This window comes from Mytilus galloprovincialis, chromosome 5 (assembly GCF_965363235.1).
Source record: "Mytilus galloprovincialis chromosome 5, xbMytGall1.hap1.1, whole genome shotgun sequence".
NCBI classification, from domain to species: Eukaryota; Metazoa; Mollusca; class Bivalvia; order Mytilida; family Mytilidae; genus Mytilus; species Mytilus galloprovincialis.
Genome location: NC_134842.1, coordinates 88921694 through 88938892, shown reverse-complemented (window position 1 = coordinate 88938892; position 17199 = coordinate 88921694). Strand labels below are relative to the sequence as shown.

At 32.7% G+C, this 17199-nt stretch overlaps 1 long non-coding RNA gene across 2 annotated transcripts; it reads left to right on the top strand.

Moving 5' to 3' along the window:
• Positions 1-10684: 10684 nt before the first annotated feature.
• LOC143076650 (uncharacterized) lies at positions 10685-13576 on the top strand. Of its 2 annotated transcripts, none has more exons than XR_012978735.1 (3): positions 10685-10860; positions 12378-12581; positions 13237-13576. It is a non-coding gene; the product is annotated as an uncharacterized LOC143076650 (long non-coding RNA). The 2 variants fall into 2 exon arrangements; XR_012978736.1 differs by lacking the exon at positions 10685-10860 and adding an exon at positions 11072-11235.
• Positions 13577-17199: the final 3623 nt, after the last annotated feature.

Here is a 17199-nt window from a genome sequence, read left to right as displayed (position 1 = left end):
TGATTTAAGCAGGCAAAACTAGCCTATATGAAAAGGAAAAGGTATGATAAGGGCCGTTTCTGGCCCCCCTTTTTCGAGAATTTTAACTTTGAAGTTGAAACCTATCACGCCTGTGTAATGAACTGCAGTATCTGATCGTCCATGTAGAATCTTATTTTAAGGTGTTATGTACTCAAATGTGTTCAAACTGAGACCTTGAAAAGCCCTAAACGACGAAAAGTGTAAAAAAATCTACAATTTCGTCATGTTCGGAGACAAAATTTGACATCAGCGCCAACGTAGACCATCTTGAAATTTTCAACCATCAACTGTACTCTTATGTATCTTTCACATAATTAAATATCATGGTGGTCTACGTTGGCGCTCATGTCTAAAAATTTGAAAAATAATCCGATTGTTTGCATATTTTGACAAGTCATTATATAATACGTCACAGGGAACGGCACGGGTACGAAATCATTCCGGGATCCATAATTGATCAGAATATCACGTACGGATTGTTATGTCATATCCAGTCATCAAGACATGTCACTCTCTTAAAAATATGTTGTACGTGAAATTAGACCCATAATGTTCAAAATAGTCTAAAACTGTGCAGCCAAATACAGAGTTGTGTCCCTTGACATATGGTGAATTAATTTTTATTCATTATAATTTTCAAATATTCAACGAAATCTTACAAATGAATTTTATAATAAATTCTCAATATATTCAAACTCTTTTTGTAGTTATGAAGAAAATCATTTCATCAAAACGTATATATTTTGCACTTTGAAGTTTTCTATTTAACCATCTACAGAAAAATAGATTTATGTATCATATCCATTTCGTGCAAATTTTATGTTACCATAAGTATTAGGACTTGACCAGTGCTATGTCCATATTTTAAAAGTGATTTGAATGAAGAATGGTAAAATCACTTGTAACGTATTTTACTTGCATAAATACAAAATGGATAAGACCCATGGCAAACAAACTTATGAAGTATGCGCGAAAAAAACATGTGTATTTGTTTGCCATTTCGAATGTGTATTTTGTTTTATCTGGAGTTCTATGTAAGTGACAAAATTTCATGTCAAACCTATACCGATTCCTTGAGTGCACTGGTACTTCTTACCTAGCTGTTTAATGTACATGTACACTATGTCCTCTTAATACTATTTCACATTCCCCCCTCCTCTCACGGGACAAAATGTCGAGCACGTTCGTTTATTTAGATCTGTCCGTCCATCCACCCGTCCGTTCGTCTGTTTCTGTCCAGACATATACGTCTAGCTATCTCCTTCAGTTTTTGACCTAAAAAGCTTTTTATTTATAATAGAGGTGTGTATGTCTACAGGGTTTGATTTTTTAATAAATTTTCTTTAAATGTCCGGGGTTTTTGGTACAAGCTATAAATATTAAGAGTCGGTTATCCTCCTACAGTTTTTGAGATACAGCTTTAACACCTAATAGGTTTATTGTACACATAATTGAAGCATGTATTGCCATAGGATTTCTATTATTCTTCAAATATTCTAAAAATGTCAGATTTTTGAACTTAGTCAATATTTCTTGCTACTTAAAAAACAATTAGGGTAGTTGTTGAATATTCACCAAAAACGGTAGTTGAACTTGTTTTCCCTCTCACTTGCTATTGTAGGCACAACTTGCACTACTAGTACTACAGTTTTATATTCCTAATGCAATAAATAAGATTTTTTAATTAACTTCAAATATTTATTCAATACCGGAAAGGTTTAACTTGGTGAATACTACAGCCGATTTCATTGAGTGTGAAGTCAAAGGTAATATTTTTAGTTAGCTTGCTTTTTAGATGAACCATAAAGTCATTGTTAGGTCAGGTTAACTACCCTCTTTTAAGAATATACTAGTCCAGCAGATAACCAATCTATCTGTCTGATGGTCTATTCTACTTCGAAAGGAGGGTAGAAAACCTTGCATAATAATGACTTCACGGTTCAGCTAACAAGCAAACTTACCAAAGATTTTACCTTTGGCTTCACACTCAATGAAATCGGCTGTAAATCTTGAAAGTTGAAACCTTTTGGCTGGACATTCAGTCCTGCAAGTGCAGACATTCAGAATGAAAATAATAAATAGATCAACATTGAAAGGCGAAATTAAGGTTGAAGACGAGTGCACCCGCACCAGCTTGGATCAAACTCACAACATCAGTGTTGACTGGCTAGTGATTACAGAAGTAACTTCTTAGACCACTCGGTCACCGAGACCCTTTAGTGAAGTATGTCTACGTTTCTAATCAAATTCGAGTGTTTTTGGGGTATCATGAAATACTACTTACCAACAACTGTTTCATTTAAAAAAAAAGCATAAGATTTTGGATAAGATAAGGAGATGTGGTATGATTGCACATGATACTACACACCGGCGATCAATGTGATAATTTCAGGATATACAATGTATATCGTAGAAATAATGAATTTTTAGAGAAGCTTGAAGATGTTCATGCCTCTTTCGTCTACATATCTTAATGAGTTTTTAACGTCTTAAACCCTGACCTCATCGAAAACTTTGAACTTTGTTTTCAGCATTTCCACAGTGTAGATACTATTCTGTACGCTATCCGGAAGTCGCGATTTTCGAAGCGAGAACTTTTTGGATCACATTTTAAATTTGATGGGTATACTGAATTAAACGGTAAGTTGGTCATCTGTACATTGCTTAATGATTAATTCAGCCGACATCGATATTCTCAAATGGTTTAGAATTAAATTCCGCACATTCAATATTTGTGTCTTTGCCTTAATCAAGCGATTTTCAAGTGCATCACTAAGAAAAATCAGTCGGCGAACCTAAAAACAATCTTTTTGCCCTCGTAGTGTACAAATTAACGTAAAAACTAGACTTAATTAACTCAATGAAGTATATTTCAAGTGGTGGTAAAAGTTTCAACCAGATCTTTGAAGCCAGAAATAAGAAAATTACACTTGTTTGAATTTCTCACTGTACGATCAGTCTCGTTTGTTTATTTTAAAACTGTATGATCAGTCTTTATGTCACTGTATTCTAGTGGTGATTTCAAAGTTATTTACGATACATTAGAAAGTGGCATTTTTCTAAATAACACAAATATATTTCAATACATTCACATCCTGAAAACTTATGAAACATGTTTTAGCTTGATAAGGTGTACTCGACTTACTACATTTAGTATAAGGATGTTTAAATGTTGCTAAAATAAGAGGAAGGTTTGATGTATACTAGTATATAAGTTTCAGAAATGTCCTCCGTTATACTTAAAATTGTACAAACACACAGATTTAGTTGTTATATAAAAATGCATGTATTTACACACATTCGAGGCCGTACTGTAGCCTATAATTGATCACAGTTCCTTCACTGTGTTTAAGATGTAGAGCTATATAAAAAAGATGTGGTATGATTTCAATGAGACAACTATCCACAAAAGACCAAAATGACACAGACATTATCAACTATAGGTCACCGTACGGCCTTCAACAAATTGCAATGAGCAAAGCCCATACCGCATAGTGAGCTATAAAAGGCCTCGATAAGACAATGTAAAACAATTCAAACGAGAAAACTGTCTTTTGTGTCAATTGTACACCACTTTGTCAAGCGGGGGGTTAAAGTGATAAAAAAAAGTCCGTCTTTCCGTTCGTCCGTTAGACCGATACAATATGTTTCGCCGGTTTTGTAAGCGCATCTCCTCATAAACCACTTAATATACATTGGGGGTCCCGGCCATTTTTAAATGGAGAGGGGTCCAATCCAGGAGAAAAGGGGATTCCAAATATATGTTCCCATACAAATGAATTGATAGTTAAAAAAGGGTTTCAAACTGCCGGGTCCCCTTTTTTTGAATCAGTCACTGATATAACTATTAATTAATCTTATTCGGATTCCTTATCATAAATGATAATGACTGTATTGTGTACCGTCTATTTCGAATTTTAGTAAAAATCTTTTATGGGGTTACTTTATATAAGATACGGACTTGAACATTACATTATATGGGGGCACCCATCAGGTATTTCCAACACCTCCTAAACCAATCATTAAAGTTTTCTGAACTCCATTTTTACTCGATTAATGCATTATTGACCTTCTATTTCTGTAAACTTACCAAAATTATATCACATGAATTATCCCCCTACGCAAAGCTGTCTTTATCCTTTTTTTGTTATTTTAAAAGACAAGCTTGATTTATGTTATCATCAATTGGTCAACGGCGGACGGTGTAAATAATCTTTAAAAATGTAATAGCTAAACAGATAACTGTAACGATACACTATTACAAAGTCCACAAGAGAATCATGTATTACTTTTTAGGCATTTGATTTTAAATAAGACTGATGGAACAAAAATACAATTATTTTGCCGTCTAAAAAATTCATCAGAAATATATTTGTATTGTCTGATGAAAGTAATTACACGTTATAGTTCCCTGGATAGTTCATAATATCACATATACCTTCAAATTGCTATTGTTTTTTCTTCAAAATCACGACTGGTCATACAGTCAAAAAATCTGAAATCGCTTCTTAGAATACAGTCAGTTCTAGACTGATCGTACAGTAATTTATTTTGGGATCCTCAAGGAAAACATATTTTTTTTTATGGGAAATACGAATATTCTACTTAAATACGAAAAGAATATTGAAACAGTATATATTTAACTGTAAACTGATGCAAATATTTACAATAAAAGATTATTTGCTTTGTACTACGAGAGCAAAATTGTCCATCGAATTCACTTTTTATACTTTTTATATTTTTGCACACGTATATTTTATATTCTAATGCATGTTTTTGTTACAGTTACTCATATTTATGATGCTATATATACCTTGAAGATGTTTAAAGCACTTTGTAGATATAGGAGTAAACAAATGATGAGAAAATTTACCGTAGGCAAAACCGTCCTGTCAGCCAGTTGGAAATCATCGCTTCGAAAATCGCGACTTCCGGATAGCGTACAGAATAGTATCTACACTGTGATTTCAGTCTTTAAAATATTGTGTTAAGTGTTAAAAAGTTCACAGTGTACGATTCTTTAAGTGACAAACAATGACATTGTACAGGCTATGCATATTTGCTATACATACTGTATAAATCTGATACTGAATTTTCAATAGTAGTTTTAATCCATTTGCGTTTTTTTATGTACCGGTAATCATCATGTAAATGTGAAATGCTATATTCATAACTTCAACTATTATTTAATGAATTATAAGTGCGCCACTTCTTTTATAACTTAAAGTTTTTCTTATGCCCCAGTTATGGGCATTATGTTTTCTGGTCTGTGTGTCCGTCTGTTCGTTCGTCCATAATCCGTCCGGCCGTCCGTCCGTTCGTCCATATGTCCCGCTTCATGGTAAAATTTTTGGTCGAGGTAGTTTTTGATGAAGTTGAAGTCCAATCAACTTGAAATATAGTACACATGTTCCCTATGATATGATATTTCTAATTTTAATATCAAATTAGAGATGTTGCCCCATTTTCACGGTAAACTATACTGGGGACACATTCTTGTTTATTTTACCTATTAACTTGTAAATGTTTATACTTACTAACTATTATGTGACAATATGATTTGTATTTATCCTTTTTTTAAATAAACCGACCAATACTTTGATAGCTATCTTTTATTTAATACTAAAATTGAGAATGAAATGAGGAATGTGTCAAAGGGACAACAACCGAAGGCCACCAATGGGTCTTCAATGCTGCGAGAAACTTCCGCATCCTGATGCATCTTTCAGCTGGCCCCCAAACAAATATGTATACTAGTTCACTAATAATTGACGTCATGCTAAACTCCAAATTATACACAAGAAGCTAAAATTAAAAATCATACAACACTAGTAAAGGTCAGAGGTTCCTGACTTGGGACATGCGCAAAAATGCGGCGGGGTTAAACATTTTTTTTTAGAGATCTCAACCCTGTTTTGGTAACAGCATTAGATTTAATATTTACATCATCAAGATATAATAATAATGCCAAAAACCTACTTCGGTTTACAAAAAAACCAACATTATTTAACCGTTGCTAAGCACTATTTTGGTTGCTAATATTTTTATCAGCATTATATACAATTGACTTGCTTTCATTTCTAACTGTAGTTATTCTTGCATGTATTAATCTTACTAACCTGATTTTACTTTAATTTGTACAATTAAAATTCAAAAGGTTTTTTTTTTGTAGTTCAATTTAATTTCTATCTTTTATGGCTGTTGCTAGGCAACTTTTCGGTTGCTATGGTCAATTTCATTTTCTTGAAAAATGATGATGTCTCAGACATCATATATATATAAAAAAAAATCATTTACAGTAGCTAAATCTTTAAATATTGCTATATCTATACCTCATATGGCCGAAATTACAAATTTTTAACCGTTGCTAGGCAAAAAAATTGTTGCTAGGTTGTTGCTAAGCATTTTTTAAAACTGAAATTGAAGTGACTTTTCATTTGCAAACTCAAGTTAGTGTTAAACAAACAATATTATTTTGAATTATTCTTATGTGTAATGAGAAAGCAATGCATATGTGTTAATTTGGCTGTTTATTTAAACCGTTGCTAGGCAACCTTCCTTTCACCGGAACATAAAAAAAATCATAGTTTTGAATAGTTTCTATACTAAGGCTATCAATGATGTATATATAAACTTATTTGGAAAGGGGGCCAAAAACGCCTCTTATCATACCTTGTCCTTTCATCAAACTGTAAATACAGGATCAAAACTGTATCGTATGCCCTTAACCCTCTTAATGTCAAGGCAACATATATGTCGTTATAGCTTTAATGCCAAAGCGACATATATGTCGTGCGGGGGTTTAATGCCAAGGCGACATATATGTCGTTTCCAGAATTTAAATAAGTATACCAATTAAATCAAGACATTGCACTTGTTTTACACCATGTTTTCAATTATATATAACTGTACTACTGACCATATGTCATTGACGATTACGTTGAGTACAGGACGTCATATTCATGACGTCATAGTGACGTTATAATCACGGTGAAATTTGGGTGTGCAGGGTGAAAATGTCGTTTACAGAAGACGGAAATAGTGATGCAGATATATCCGACTCATTTGTCACGGATGCTGAAGATTCCGAAAATGAAATCAATAGACCTGGTAACCTGAGAAATGGACCGTGGTTCACCATTATAGAGCCAATTCTTTTGTCATAGATGGACTGCCATCATTCAGTCCAGATCATGGTCCTGTTGGATTTGATGCAAATTAATCTCCATATGATTACTTTGAGAAATTTATTAGTGAAGATGACAACAGTTTGTTTGATATCATAGTTGAAGAAACAAATAGGTATGCTACAACAACGTTAAACGCTAATGACCCAACCCCACAAGGAAGAGGAAATGACTGGAAACCAGTTTCCAAGCAGGAACTCAGTGCCTTTTTTGGTTTACTGTTAGCAATGGGAATAGTCAGGAAACCTTCTTACGCTTCATATTGGGAAAACGGAAATAAAAATGCACTAACATACACTCAAAATTTTCCCCAGATTATGTCAAGAAACAGATTCCAGGAAATTTTGAGGTTTTTACACTGCAATGACAATGCTTTAGCAGTCGAGAGAGGCCGCGCTGGTTATGACCCACTCCACAAAGTTGCTAATATCATAGAATTTTTTAACAGAACTTTTGAGGAAAATTACAGGTAAGAAACGAATATAAATCTTGCAACTATATAAAAAAAGCACAATTATTATTGCACAAATGTCTGCAGAATTGGTTTGATTTTTTAAAATAGTGTTTTTAAAATAATTTACTTCATTATTGTTTCAATTCACTCAGTATTTTATCAATAACTTATTCATAATGTATGTATTCTTAAAATATTAACTTATTTCAGACTTTCACAAAATGTTTGCATTGACGAAAGAATGATTGGTTTCAAAGGAAGACACTTTTTGAAGCAATATATTGCTAATAAAAAGGCGCACAGATGGGGTGTCAAGGCATGGGTTCTTGCTGAATCAGGCAGTGGATACACACATCAACTAGAACTATACAAAGGCAAATCAAATGCACCTCGTCATCCTGATGGACAAGGGTATGCTGTTGAAATTATATTACTATATTTTTTTATTGTGTCATTTCAAAAGAATAATTCAAGTCTGGAAATGATTGATTTTTGTTTTTTTAATTTTTACATGTATCATCATGAAATTAACAGCAGTCAACCTTTTTCTCAATTACCACACTAAGCAAAAAGACTTATCTCCTATAACACTCCGGTTTGCAAAGAATTAATAAACAAAAACGCACGAATTTTTGATTGTCCTGTAAATCTTTTGTGATAAACTAATCTTAGTAATAGTAAGTTCGTTGTATCTGTGGTACTGATTCGTAAAATCGGTAGCATCAATAATAAAAATTAATAAAACGACTATAGAGAGCAACATGATTCTTCAACCAGACTGTAATTAAATGTAATGCACAATGGTAAGTTATTTAAAAGTTCCACGATTAGTTGTTAATTTGTAAAAAAAAAAAAAGTTCAATTTATGTTTCTTAAATTTTTACATACCGTTAACTCAAACATACAATAGTATAGTGTACAACATACGAGAGCTGTGAACACTGTGAACTACATGTACATGTATATTCTAAAAAAAAATATAATCATAAAACCGTATACCGTACACACATTCTCGTAGAAGGCCTTTGGTGTATTATAAAGACGGTAACCATCGACATGAATTTCTGACTTATTTCAAATTTATAACATATTTAATTTCATTCTAAAGTGTAATAAACGTTGCAGTAAACATTGAATGCAATGCCATGTATATTCTAGATACAAAGTTGTTATGGATCTGATGAGGCCCCACTTTGGAAACCAGCACCATGTGACCATCGACAGTTGGTTTACCAGTCCAAAATTAGTCCACGACCTCAGAAACAGGGGTACATATTGTACTGGTACAGTCATTACCGCAAGAAAAGGCATGCCTCAAAGTTTTAGAAAAGCAAAACTTCCAAAGGGGACAATTCTTGCAAAGTCGCAAGGACCAGTTATGTCTGTTTTATATAGTGATCGCCGACAAGTGTCCTTGTTAACAACAGCTGGAAGTGCAAAGTAAGTTTTGTTATTGAATGTATTGTACTATTCCTCTTTTTCTTCTTCCAAGTAAGGAACCGTATTCATATATTAATATGTATGGTTTTGCGAAAACTAAGCAGAGTGTTGGGTAGCTGTATTCACAATTCATTCCAAAAGTTCTCAATTTAATAACCCGTGATCACGTTTTCTATAGAATATCTATTAGTAAAGAAGGATTTAAAATTATAATCATTCATACTTTTAAGTACATGCATTGGAGTAATCAGAATATTTGTTTTATATCAAGATCAAGATCTAGACTATATTTAAAAAAAAATATTTTATATTTTCAGAATGACCCGGAAACCTAATAGTAAGGGGAAAGTTGTGAAGGCGCCAGCTTTGGTACACAAATACAATGAGACGATGGGTGGCGTTGATCTAGGTGACCAGTTGCACAGTATGAACCCCAATTTAGAAGTTTGAAATTATGGAAGAAGATTTTGTTCAATCTCCTCATGACAGCAACAGGTATGGTTTATTCGAAATTTTGAGTTACCGAAAGGCTTTAATTTGAAAAATATATTCAAAGTAAGTATACGAGCGCTATGCAATTGTTTGTTCTCTATCTTATTTCTTTTGGTGTGACGGGTTTAGTTCTGATGTTTTTACAAACATGTAGTCCTATATCATACTGATAATTAATTACCTTTTCTCAAACTAAACTCGCATACAATTCAAATATGACTTTGTTTTCCGAAAGGTATTAAAAACATCAATTTAATAATATTATTGTATTTTGTTTTCAGTTAACGCCTACATATGTTACAGAAATACCTTTGTGGTACAGAAGAAAATGGACCATTTGAAATTTCAGCAGAAAATAATACAGGGTTTGATTGGACAACACAGAGAAGGACAGACACGACCGGGTAGACGTTGCTTACTTCGAAGTACCAGACTTACTGCTCGGCACTTCATAGAATGGATTCCCAACAAAAGGAGAATGAGATGTGCCGTTTGTTCTGGCAAAGAGAACAGATTTTCGGGGACAAGAATAAGAACATGGTGTCCGGACTGTGGCGTTGGACTTTGTGTTGGAAGATGTTTTAAACATTTCCACACATTGCAGATTTATGAGGAATAAAATGTTTGCGTTTTAAGGAAGAAACAACTTCAGTTAATTGGACATCAGTTTTATGGTCATAAATACTCAAATGTTATCACATTCTAAGAAATGACAAAATATTATTAGTATACAAAACACTCTAATCAGCTAATCTATCCTTGATAAAACTTGCAAGAATAAAATGCATATGAAGTACATGTTGATTTCTTTTCGTTCTTTATTTGTATTTAATAACTTCTCCGCTGAAACAAAATATGATTTTTTTTGTTCATCTACAAATATAGAACAAAATAAGTCAATTTCTCTTCACCTAATGGTAATAATTGTCACCTCTTTTATCAAAGAATACAGCTGAAGACTCAACTTTCTAAATTAAAAAAAACCCTCGAAAACGACGACGTCAAAAGAATTCGGCACTGGCGACGTCCAAATGTCATTACCTATTGGTAACGTCATAACGTTGTATTTTCTAAATCTGGCATCAACAGTAGGACAACCGGAAGCGCCTGAGTAAGGATTTCGGCGCTCAGTGATACGGTTCACTAGACGACGTTGTCAACACGTAATGGCGGCCATTATTTGACGTTGGATTTGGCATTCCACTCTGAAAAGTTGCATTTATGACATTCTTGGATGCTTACACTTAATGCTAAGCAACACAAAAGGTAAAGGTTTATTCCAGATATTTTAGTTAATTATTATCAAATAAGTCGGATCCAAAGAAATGATTTAAACGGTAAAAATAAAGTGTAAAATTATATCAAAGATGAAAATTGAAATCATTTCCTTTTCTGACATATACTAGTATTTAATCAACTATTTACTGGTGTATTACATTCGGATTTCGGTCTTAGGTTTCCGCACTTGTTTCCGGAAATATTATACCCACACAAGTTGTCAACATCCGTTTTCAAACTGGTCAAGGTGTTCTTCACGATCTCCATGGAAAATATTCACGCAATCACTTCTTGCTCAGATAATAGAACATTGTAAACCTCTAACTGCAAATACAGACCAAAATTAATAAAATTCGAAAGCACGTATGATCACGTTTCATGCCGAATTTGTAAGTTCTCTAAAGGGGGGGGGGGGTAATTTCAAGGCCCCAAATTATAGGCTACTGAGGCTACACGAATTCTGCTGAACGTCTCGGGTTCAACTTAAAAGTCCATGTACTAAATCATTGGAATGTATTTAAAGACACCTACTTTCATTGTTGGCTATTTTATACCTGGTATAATATTTCATTTGAAAAAACATTTTTGTGTCCCTGATTTCATATTCACCAAAATGTTATATATACATAAAAATTAAATCTTTCATAAACAAAAAATACAAAGGGAAAGCGATCACAGTCACAGATTTCTCTTTCACATATACAAAAAAAAATAAAATTAGATAGCCATTCTCTAAATTTATATCTCATATTTTAAAAGAAATTTACTCATTGAAATTAACCACTGAATCACCCACCCATTTTGGGAGCTTACACATGCATTAACATGTATCCCCATGACCAGGAATGGCAGGATATGTTACAAATTTAATATGCCTGTACAATTTCTTTATATCCATCAAGTTATATTAATCCTATAGGCTTTAGTCATATATATATATATATACAAACTAATTAGAAATGATAATCCATTGACAATACATTGTAGTAATTACTTTAAAAAAATGTACCCCAACTTCATTAATATCATAATATTATCCAATTAATGGTGTTATGACAGTGGTGGTTCATGAATTTAAATTAAAACTAGGTTGTGAGTGCCCCCAAAATGTATAAAATTTCAGCTTGCATTGTACAATTGACATGTTAGATATTTATGTACACTATTATAATACATGTATGTTTTATTTGCCTGTAACTTTTATGTTTTGAGCAGAAATGCTAGAGGCATAACAATTTCTAATACATACTAAATATATAAAATTGAGAATGGAAATGGATAATATGTCAAAGAACCAGCAACCCAAACAAAGAGCAGACAACAGTCGACTGCCACCAATGGGTCTTCATTGGAGCAAGAAAATATGTTTTTTTCTTGGTAATTTATTTGGCAAATTTGTATTCATGTGTTGATAATAACAATGCAAAGTTTAATTTTGCTTTGAATAATTTAGTATATATTCAGCTTATTTAGTAATTGTATGTACATTTGCTTTATATATACAGGATGAAGAAAGATGTTCACTATGAATCAAAAATTCAAAACAGAGGACTTTTATATATCAACAAAACCACTTGCAGTACATGCACATGTATGATTGATATACATACAGCAGGAAAACAGTAATCAAATAGAGAGTCAATGACAAGTAATGTCGAAAGCAAAATTATTTTGTTAATACAAAATAATATGACTAGAATATATTAAGGGTAAGTAATCCAAATGTGTCTGTTCAGGGTAACCACAGTGGGTTATTTACAATGCGCTATGATTTCAATCCCTCAAATATGAAACAAAAACATGATAGACATTTTCATGATTATGTATTAAAACTATTTTGATAAGGAAATAGACTGAAAATATCTTACATTTAACAGTCAGACAAGAAAATTGCCAATGGAATAAATTGGGAATGGAAGTTAAAATTTATAGTTTATATTTATTTATGAAATGCCCATTTATAGGTCAAATCATACACAGACTTGAAGGCCAAATGGTATACTTTTAATAGTTTAAAGATTTTATACTATTATCTATACTGTATAATTTCAATATAGTTTCATTTGGATGTAAAACCAAATTTCAAGAATGAAGGGTACTGTAACTTAAAATTAATTTATAAAGATAAAAAAACAATATAAGGGAATTAACTCTTACTTGATGTGCATCATATCCATGAGAATGAAGTGGTTTAATAAAATTGACCATTTTCTTCAGATAAGAGAATGACTTAAGCAGACCATATTTTGGTCAAAGATGCCAATAACAATGAAATATAATATAATTTAATTATCATTCATCATTACTTTTCAATTGAATCAACAAACTTAATTTAATAATAACAATTTTTTTTTTTATTTTCAGTACACAACACATCCTGTCAGAAAAATAATTTTACTGGAGGATGAAAATTTTGATACCTGGAATCAGCAAAATTTATATGAAATTTGTTATGAGAGATATATTCATGTACAGAATGGTAACCGAGGTGGTTCAAGAGTTATTAGCAGACATTTTTGTTGAACTTGTGCAGGATTTGAATCTCAGAGATTTGAATAAATGAAACTTAACTCAGTCTTAAGCTGACTATGGGCTCAATGTGTAGTAAAAAGAGGATTTTGAAATATGCAAGACTCATCAACATTAAAATGTGCATAAGTGACAGTGAAATGTCACCATATTTAGTAAAAAATTCAGATTATTGTCTCAGTTGTTTTCATGAAAAAAAAATTTCAAAGGAATATCACTGTTGTATAATTTATAAGATTCCTCATTTTTGTCGAGCCTGCGAATGTTTGTTGCAGAAAGCTAGACAAAGGGACAGTGATCCGGCTGCTAAGGCGGCGATGTTAGATAATTACTTAAAAGCTCTATATTTTAGAAGGTTGAAAGACCTGGATGCTTCATCCTTGGTATATAGATGCCTCATGTTAAGAAGTTTCGGTCAGTCACATGTCCAATGTCCTAGACCTCATTTTCATGGTTCAGTGACTTCTTGAAAAAAAGGTTAAGATTTTTTGTAATATTAAATTCTCTCTCATTATAAGTTATAGGATAACTATATTTGGTATGTCATATCTTGCAAGGTCCTCATGCCCGTCAGGCAGTTTTCAATTGACCTCGACCTCATTTCATGGATCAGTGAACAAGGTTAAGTTTTGGTGGTCAAGTCCATATCTCAAATACTATAAGAGATAGGTCTAGGATATTTGGTGTATGGAAGAACTGTAAGGTGTACATGTACAACTGGCAGGTGTCATCTGACCTGACCTCATTTTCTTGGTTCAGTGGTTATAGTTAAGTTTTTGAGTTTTGGTCTGTTTTTCTCTTATTCTGTATGCAATAGGTCTACTGTATTTGGTGTATGGAATGATTGTAAGGTGAACATATCTAGCTGGCAGGTGTCATCTAACCTTGACCTCATTTTCATGGTTCAGTGGTCAAAGTTAAGTTTTTGAGTTTTGGTCTTTTTTCTAATACTATATGCAATTGGTCAACTATATTTGGTGTATGGAAATATTTTATGATCAGCCTTCAACATTTATTTTAGCAGAACCAATAACGTATAGTAAGCTACATATACAAAAGACCCCTAAATAACATGACACAAGACGACCTGAAAAGGAATATATTCTGTGTCTGTATGCAAAAGTGAAATATATTTAGAAATAAAATCATATGATGCAATGGATGCAAATTAATAAATAGTCAATCTAGAAAAAAATCCTATAGATCCCCAATGTTATGGTTTATGCGGTTTCTAAAAAAGTTGGCAACAAACTTTTACATACTTCATTCAAATAATTTACAGTAAACAAAATAACAAAAAAAAATTGAACAGGTACCTTTGAATGGATATAAAGGTAAAGCACCTAGGAGAGACAAGCAATTGTTTGAAAGACTCATTGTTGAAGGCCGTACGGTGACCTATAGTTGTTAATGTTTGTGTCATTTTGGTCTTTTGTGGATAGTTGTCTCATTGGCAATCATATCACATCTTCTTTATTATATTAGCACTAAAACAAACACACCAGGATTCTCTTTGAATTCCCACAACCTAGTCATACCTAGAAAAGCAAATGGTCACCCCTCCCCCTATGCAAAATATATTACTATATATTTGTAGTACTAATATAGTAATTATAAATAATCATTGATCTAAGAAACTGCAGATTTGAAATAAGTAAAGTCAAGTAGATATTGAACCTTAACTGCAAACCAGAAATTGAGAACCATAAGCCCCTAAAAATCACGCATGTCTTTGATAAAATTAAAAGAGCACCCCACCCCAACCCCCTTTTTGACCAAAAAAAGGAAACAAAACAAAACACATAACGATAATTGTATTAACGAACGAAAGGAAAATTATGAAAGAAATCGATATGACCAAACAGATAAGTTGTTCATTTTAAAAACTCAGCGACCGGTAACCTGGTAACAACATGCACGAAATGAATCTTGATCAACTACAAGTACGATGTCAACAAGTCAATCTCATGGTGATGATGTAGGCCTCAAACTGTTAGTTTACCAAGTAAGGCCTGTTTTGGTATAACGTTGATATGGATTCAACATATTGCATGACTTTCTTGACATTAAGATAAACAAAATTGACACAAAGAAGAAAAGATTCCAACTTTTAATGACATTTTACGTTGACATTTTCGGCGCCGGAAATTGACAACGTTGATCTATGTATTGAGACAACATCGGATGGGGTCGATTCCGGCATATTCTGTTAAAAAAATCAGTAGCACTTAAAATTTATTGATGTCTTAAAATATATTCATTTTGTTTCAACGATATTTATTTGATAATTAATTTCGAGAGATGAATAGCTATCGTGTACTTCAGAATCAAGGTGAAAGGATGACCACGCCCCCATAGTGGGGACATACAAAATAAAGATGACCGTTCTCCATTTCTACTCGATAGAAGTGCCTAATTTTTTCATAACATCTGCATTATGTACCAAAGATTATAAAATGAAAGTATAAAAAAAATCGAGGCGGAGATTTTTTAGAATCATCTAATAATTATAACAGACCAATAGACGTAATAGAGAAATAGGCGAAAATGGCGTCTTCTTCAATTTCGAAAAAAATCTATAATTTTACAATTTATTGACACATATTGATATTTTTATAGGGGTTACATATGTAAGGATTCAGCTATTCTTCATAGTTGAATGAATATTTACTTTAAAAACAGAATCTTTTCCAATTGCTAATTCTACCCGCCATGCAAGGAAAAACCTTCAAAAAACTTAGACCCCTACTTTAAAATGGGTACAATTTTTTGCCCTACTTTGGACACCCCTTTTCTTTACGGATTTCGATTTGAAAAACCAGCGAAATTACGATGTAAAAAATTTAAGGTAATTGAAGGATAGGCTTTTTTTTGTACCCCTTTTTAATATCGCTATTTAATTCTACAGTGCAGAATATCGAAATCCGAAATTCTAGGTTCAGATGTGAAAAAATAAGATTTTCTTTTATTTTTTTGTTCAAACATATAAATAATAAGTAAACTCATATATTTTTCTTTTATAAATGTGCTTACAATCAACAGCATTTACCGCCGGTACTTTGCTGTAAACGAATAAAATGTTTTTACAAAAGCGCGCCATTTTTCAGCTGACGTCGGCCGACGCAAAAAAGTCCAATATTCGGCGTAGGACTACTGAGCGCCGCCGAATCACATTTTGGCCAAAAAGGCACATCCGGTTATCCTACTGCAAGAGGGTTAAACATACATCTCAGGGATTTAGTGTTTTAACGTCATGGGCAGTCAAAGAAGACATGACTTTTGCGATGCTAAAATAAAGGTATCGACAAGCAGAAGGATAGCTCGGAGTTGACATTTTAAATCATTAGTATAATGTGATATATAGATAAAAATAACTCTATAAAGAAAACGAACGTGGATGTGTGTTTATATATCACAAAAGAGAATAGAAAAGGTTAAATAACAAATATAACGAACTCCAAGCAAAAATCAAAAAATCGTACATGTAAGCGTAACACAACGTCGCGCATATTTCGTAACGTTCAAACCGAAAATTCGACTGAAACGTTGTTTTTAAGCAAGTGCGACATTCTTGTAAGACTCCGCAAAATTGACGGTGCTTTTTAACTACTTATCGAAAATTGATGTATCTTAGTTTTTTGAAAATTTAAGAAAAATAACATTAAAAAATCTTAGAATTCTAACATTATAAGAGCAGTGATAAGCAAACAATTGACGTAAATTTGAGTTGAGTTCGTTTTTACGTCAAAAAATAGGTGTGCGACAAACTTGTAAGCCTTAAAAAAATCGCTCATAAAT